We start from the raw sequence: 7,757 nt of genomic DNA, 5'->3' as shown, positions 1-7,757 counted from the left end.
AAAAATATTTCCTACAGGATTTTAGTGTCCAAAAATCTTCCATCATTATTTAGCATAAAATTAACATTTTCAATGAATTTTTTTATTAACAAGAGAATTTTATCTGCAAAATGACTATATATATATAGTTGATACGACAAACAAGTATCATTGTTTGCGATGGAAATATCTGTCACAAACAGCGGCGGCTTTACGAAGATTTTTCTGTCACTTTAATATACGACGAATATTCTGCCGCAATTTGCGGCGGAATTTCTGCTGTATAGCAGCTGCAAATCTGCTGCAAAATACTTGAAGAATGAATGTTTGACATACCAGAAGAAGATTTGGCATACCAATGTACATTGAATGAAATTATAATCATTTATGAATGAGGAAGGTTTGACATACCAGAGGAGATTAGCAAGAGGATTAGAGAGAAAAGACCAATGAGCTTAACCATAGCCATTGAAATTAGCTTGAGTTACTTAGATTCTTATGCTTTGAATTCTAGGGTTTGGAGCATTTGGGTGCTACTTATGTAGCTTAGAAAATGCATTGAATATGTTAATTAGTTTGCCTTAAAATAGGGGCAGATCTACAGTTAGCTTAGGGTGGACAATTGAATACTCCCAAAATTTCAATATATTAGTTATAGTAATACTATTTTAGGTATATCTTCCCCAACAGTGATCCTAATTTGTCAAAAAAAGAAAAAAAAACTGTGCTTGCAAATATGCAAATTTGTGATCTTCTTTTAGATATATTTTAGGTATACTTCCCGAACGGACAACCCTAATTTGACAAAATAATTAAGAAAAAAAAACTTACAAGACTCGCAGCGGCTGTACTGCCGTTCTCAATCACACCAATGCCTGCGAATTTGTAATCTTCTTTTCTGTCTTAACAAAATCGTGAAGCTTAAGAAGTCGCGGATTCCCTATTTCCTAGACTAGAGAGCAATTATTAGGTGCGGATACTGGACGTAGAGATGCGTCCGGATATTGTGTATCTTATACTTAAGCTTTGCCTACACTCTGCTTATTTACTGCGTATATAATGTGTATTTGTAAATATGCAGTAAATATTTAGTTGTGAAGATTTGCTGTTTTTTTATTGTGTATCTACAAATACGCAGAGTATAAGCAGACATACGCAGAGTATAGGCAGAAGATACGCAGTGCATCCAGTAATTCGGACGCATATCTAAGTTCGATGTCCGCACCTAATAATTGCTCATTTCGTAGAGCAGGTAAAACCATAAAATTTGCTAAGCCCTTTTAAATACTTTCTTTTGGCAGCTTTTTTTTAACATATTGTAATTTCTTTTGGCCAGTTAAGTGTATATTTCAATATGAAATTATGTTAAATGTATGGTTGAAAATGATGATTATAAATGAAAGTGACTTAAATTAGCATATAGAATCCAATAGGATGGATTGTAATAAGAAGTATTTTTTTTTATAACCAAATGTAATATAATATTTATGAGAAAATTCTTATTTGATTATTTCAACAACAACAAAATCAAACCTTTCTCCCACTACGTGGGGTCAGCTATATAAATCATTTTTCACCATTGTGTCAAGTTAAAAGTCAAATTCTTATTTAAATCTAATAAAAAAATCATTTCTAATATTTCAAAAAAGACAAAAAAAAAATTGTAATAATAAAAAATATAAATATTTCTCATAAGTCGTCCATATTTATTTTAAGAAATAAAATTAAAATAGCCCCTAACAAATTGATTTTAATGTTCTATTTGGACTATAAAATTTTGATTTTTGAGAAACAAATATGCTATAGTGCAGCAAATATAATAAATTGATATTAATTATAATCAACCAAAATTATTCAAATTAGAAATAATTTTTGAAATTCTTTCTTCTGAGAGTACAAATAGTAAATGCAATGAAGTTTCTTTTGTCCTTTTTATCTCAAGAAAGGAAAGAGTGAAGATTTTTTTTTGTGTTTATTTATTTATTGCACATTATAGCATGTGTAACTTAAGCTTAACCTAATATTTATTTTTCATTCAATGAGTTAGATTTTTTTTTTTTATGAATTTAATGTTTAATGTGTTTGCGTTTCAGTATATGGATCGATATTTGAAAAAAGAATGTGTTGAGGTTGATATTGATAATCTTCCTGTCGACTCTGGGATTCAACCTTCAATTTGAAAAAGGGAAATAATTTGATGAGCAAATTTGGTGAAGGGATCCTATCAGTAAAAAATAATAATTTCTCCCAAATAATAACAGGAAATATAGCTATGAGGTTTAATTCAAAAGTATTTGAAAAATATTCAAAATGGTTGTAGTATATCATACGCAAAGATGCCGTATTGTGTTTGTACATTTATCTATTCAAGCCTCAAGAACAAACAATTACACGTCAAGGTGGAGGCAATTCATTCGTTGGTGAAAGATTCAAAAATTGGACGAGAGAAATTATTAGCTCATGTTATGGATTATAATAATGGTCACAACAAAGCAACATGTAAATGTGAAAATTTAATAATTCCTAAAGTAGAGAGCATTCATACTTTATAGCTTAGTAAGAATGATATGAATAAAAAAGAACATTATATTCTGTTATATGCAACATTTTTTTTTCAAAACCAAAAGGCCTCCATTTTTAACAGAAAAGGATACAAATACAGAGCAGAGAAAGGGCTCGCTAAAGCTCCTAAGAACATCAGTACATAAAGAAAGATAAACCTAATGAGTTGTAAAACATAAACAAAATAAGGATTAATTAAGATAATAAGAGACACAATAGTGAAAAATAGGCCCGGGCGCGGGCGGGGTCGCGGGCAGCGTCGGGCTAAGCGGATATCCAGGTTGACCCGCCAACCCGTCGGGTCAACCCTAACCCGACCCGTTTTTTCAAACAGGTCGAATCCAGGAACCCGAACCCGACCCGTTCTGAAATCGGGTATGGTCCAACCAGGATTTTCTGGGTCAGGTCCGGGTCGAATTTTTGTGTCGTGTCAAATATTGACACCCCTACTTGAACCTATAAAATTTTTAACGAGCCAAGCTCGAGCTTAAAGCTTAATAAATAAGCTCAAGTCGAGATCTAACTTAATAAGAACTAAATCAACTTAGTTTGAATGGGCCGATACTCAACTTGAGTCGACTCATTCAGACACTTAATGAGAGAAAAAACTTTCGATAAAACTATCAATTAAGTAATCCCAAAGGAAGAGTTAATATTATGACGAGATGAAAGTTTAGTGCAAAAAGATCAATCTAGAAATGATTCACAAATTTTTTGTTGGATTCTACAAAATTTTAGCTTCCAATAATCATTCATCATAATTTAGCATAAAATTAATATTTTCAATGAAATTTTGTTTCATTACCAAGAGAAAATTCAAACCGAAATGGCTATTTTTCCAATAATATAATGTACATTGAACGAAATTATAATTATTATATATTGCTGCTATAATTATATTCCTAATATAAATTTAAACTTTAAATAGGGTGATTTTAGTTGTCCATTTAATAAATGATGGGCTTATATCAAAATTTAATATTTAATGATATCTAAATATAAGCTAAAGAAACTATATTCATGCTTCTTTATATTTGGTTAAATATATATATATATATATATATATATATATATATATATATATATAAGGTATTTTATTTACACAAATGAATATGAGATAAAGCATTTATGTCTAGTTAAATGCTTATATTTAAATAAAATATTTTATTTTTAAGTAAGAAGCATTGCTTAATAGAAATTTATGTCTATTATGCATTTCCATATTTAGCAATATCTTCTATCAAATAAAATTGTATGGGAATAAAATATTATATGTGAACAAATAATTTATATAAACAAGGTATTTATATCTTGCAAAAAATTCTTCTTAGGGTAATTGATATGTTAATTTATGTAATTAGGCTACGATCCTCTGACCTTAGTCGCTCGTCAACTACAATCCTCCGACATCCGTTGCCTGCTTACTACGATCCTCGGACCAACACTGCTAGTCTAAAGTTCTCCAATCAACATCGTCCGACTATGATCTTCTATCATCTATCACTCACTGACTATAATTCTCGGACTAACGTCACCCACCTACTACGATCCTCAAATCACTTTCGTCTGATTACAATCCCTTTGACTTCTATTACCTGCTAACTATGGACCTCTAAATTTTGTTGCCCGACTATAGTCCTTTGACCTCTTTTGCCCACCAATTATTGTCCTTAGACTAACATCACCCAACTATGAACTTCCAACCACTATCGCATGAATATTAATTGTCCTTCAAATCTCCGTTGCTCATCAACTATGATCCTCCGACTTCCTTTACCCATCGACTATAGTCTTTCAACCTTCATCAGTTGCCGACTATGGTCCTCTGACCTTCGTCGTATGTCGACTATGATCCTCTTATCAATGTTGTCCAACTACAGTCCTTGAATCACCTCACCTAACTATAATCCTTGAACCATTGTTGTCTAACTATGACCCTTTCACCACTGTGGCCAGACTATAATACTTATGACCTTTATTTCCAGCTAACTGTGGCCCTCAGATCACTGCAGCTCAACTATGTTCCTCCAATAATTGTCACCAAACTATGGTCCTTCTAACTTTTTTTGCTCGCTGACTACTATCCTTCAGCCATTGTCTCCTGTATGCTACAGTCTTCAGACTTATGCTCTTTTGTCTATTATCACATGGCTACTCCAACACATATTGGCTTCATTTCCTACAATCACTAATAATGCAACATATGCCATTACTTATAGGATTTATGCAAGATGTCGACATCAACTATGACTCCCAAACTTCATCTATGTTGATTCCTGCTAAATGGCTCTTCCAACTTCAATCATATAATATGTTCTTTGAATTGTATCAATATCTTCCCTCAAGAAAGGTATCATTTATAATCAATGACAAACACTAGTGAAATTATATTAATTTGGCCATATCCTATGATTTTTCCCTTTCTTGAATTTTTCTCATAAAAAATCCGTTGTCTTTCACAATTCTAGCACTTCGTCTCTTTATCTATGTATGTGTGTTTGATCTTCTAATAAAACTAGGGCGTCAAACTCTATCTCTCTACAGCTGTGAATGTTCTAACACACTACACTAACAAATTAAATTTATTTTTAAATATAAAGAGTTCAAAATTCTTCATAAAGATGCTCATATATAAAATCTTAATCTTGAGTTATTAATAAACTCCTATTTGTGAAATATGATTTTTTGACTCACGCTAAAATCTTAATCTAGAATTCATTCCATTGAATCTTGAAAGTAAAAAAGTTAGGTCTCTTCAATAATTAATTCATAACTTGAATAATAGAGTACTCAAAATTTTGTGATAAAATCACAAAATTTATTGTTCATTAGAGAATTAATTGAAATTTAAAGCTAAAGATATCATTAGTAGGTGAAAAAATTGCCTAGCTCTAATTCAAGGTTAAAAATATAGTTAGCAAGGTGATAAAATTGCGTAGCTCTAATTATGAATTTTTATTGACGATTTTTTTTTGTATATATTAATTAAATAATGTAAGAATTAAATATTTTAAATTCAATACATTATACTATAAATTCAATAGTACAATGTCTTGTTTAGTTATAGTGTAATAAAATTTAAATTAATAATTTAATTTATTAATCTAAGAGTTAAATTAATAGTCAAAATTTATTAGAACCTTAGTACACCTTTTGTTTATATTCTATAAACTAATGAAGATAAATATTTGAACAGGTGATAGTTAGTTAATAGAAACTAAGTAATTAAAAATTTTCACAAAGCCTCTTCTAATATAATGGAAATCCAACAATTTATAAGGAAGTTCTCATTGCTACAGTCCTTTCTCCTAATGCTTATGATAATGTGCAGAAATTTTAATGTTTAGGTAATTCTAGCTGACATGATAGCATGCTCAGATTATGGATGATTTGGAGAAGGAAACTTCAGATTCTGTTCCGGTTCTGCTAGATCAAGCTAGCAAAGAGCAAGATCAAGTTGCTAATTGAGTTTCACAAGAAGCTAAGGCAGCGGTGAGATCTTATGCTCTGCTGCTGCTCTTGCTATGGAGGAGAAATTATTAGGTGTAGACATCGGATAGAAAGAATCATTCAGATTTTTCTCTGTTTACAATAAAAGCGCAGTAAAAGCGTAGCTACTATAGTAACTGTGCTTTCACTATGCTTTTACTGTAGACAGAGAGAAATCCGGGTGATTCTCCCTGTCCGTTGTCCTCACCTAATAATTTGCCATAGACGGTGGTGTGCACGACAAATTATTCTGTCCGGATTGCTGCTCTTTTATTGAGCTTTTGATGTATTTTTACAAAAGGGCAGCTAATACATAATTTTAATTGCATATTAGCTGCCCTTTTGCTGAAAATACAGCAAAAGCGCAGCAAATATCTTACTCATCGAGTATTTGCTGTCATTTTATTGCACTTTTGCTGCTTTTTTTAAATACTCAGTAAAAGGACAGCAAAATGGCAGCTAATATGTCCTTTTGTAAAAATATATCAAAAGTACAGTAAAAACAGAATAAATTCGGACGCAAACTTGCATCCGATTTCTGCATATAATGTCGCTCTGCTAGGGTTTTGTTCTGCTAGGGTTTTGTTCCGCTTTCTCCTGGCCGCCACCACCTCCCTCCTGGGGAGGACTTCCGAAGGGATGTCCTCCTCCTTTTTTCCGCCACCTAACGCCTCTCTCAACTACCCCTCCTCTCCCTCCACCTCTCTTCTTCCCCGTGATTGGAAGAGTTTGATTGCCTCCCAACCACTTGTCTCTAATGAATTTACTTCATCGATATCTCATTACCCGACGGTTAACGCTACAGCCCACTTCACCTCTGCGCAGTTCTCTGCGGGATCCCCTGAATGGGCTCTTTCCCTTGTCGGCTATTCGATTGGCCGTCGACCATATTATGAGGCTCTTCTTGCTACAATCAAAAAATCTTGGCCTTTGAAAGGCTCCCTCACTCTGCTCACCCTAGATGAGGGATTCTTTCTCCTAAAGTTCAACAACAGAGAAGATTATGACATGGCTTGGTCCGGCGGACCCTGGTTTTTCTTCGGAAAACCTTTCATTCTACAGAAATGGACCCCAGACTTCGTCCCTGTTCGCGAAGAGTTTCCTTCTATCCCGTTATGGATCAAGATCAAAAACTTCCCTTTGTCTTGCTGGACGCCTGAGGGAATCTCAAAGATAGCAAGTTGTGTGGGTATTCCGTTGGCTGTTGACGCTCTCACTGCGGCCAAGACAAGGCTGACTTTCGCCAGAGTTTGCGTCCAGGTATGTAGTTCTTCTCCTCTCCCGGATGAGATCTACTATACTGTTGATGATAAAAAATTCCCTCTTACTGTGCTGTACGATTGGAAGCCGACTCACTGCAACTTCTGTAATTCCATCATGCATGCTCCTAATGCTTGCCCAAAAAACCCAAATCCGCAGCAAAACGACAACATCCCTAACCGTGGAAGGAGTACTAGCCGCAAGCCTAGGAATTTCACTCCCAGGTTGAATATCCCGAAAGCTCCACCTCTGAACACCATGCATCCCCAACCAACACCTACTCCTCCTCAAGCTTCCCCCCCTTTGAACCAACCTGCCATGGCCCCGACCACCAATCTTATTCCAAATCTCAACTCACCATCTGAGGACTTCACCTCGCATCTCCCATCCCCTACCCCCACACAACATTCCCCCACTAAACCTCCCCCTGATCCATCCCCGACCGTTCCTATTACCAATAAATTTGA

Source organism: Dendrobium catenatum, unplaced genomic scaffold (genome assembly GCF_001605985.2).
Source record: "Dendrobium catenatum unplaced genomic scaffold, ASM160598v2 fragScaff_scaffold_821, whole genome shotgun sequence".
NCBI lineage: Eukaryota > Viridiplantae > Streptophyta > Magnoliopsida > Asparagales > Orchidaceae > Dendrobium > Dendrobium catenatum.
The sequence above is the reverse complement of the archived record's forward strand: the minus strand, read 5'-3'. Positions refer to the sequence as shown.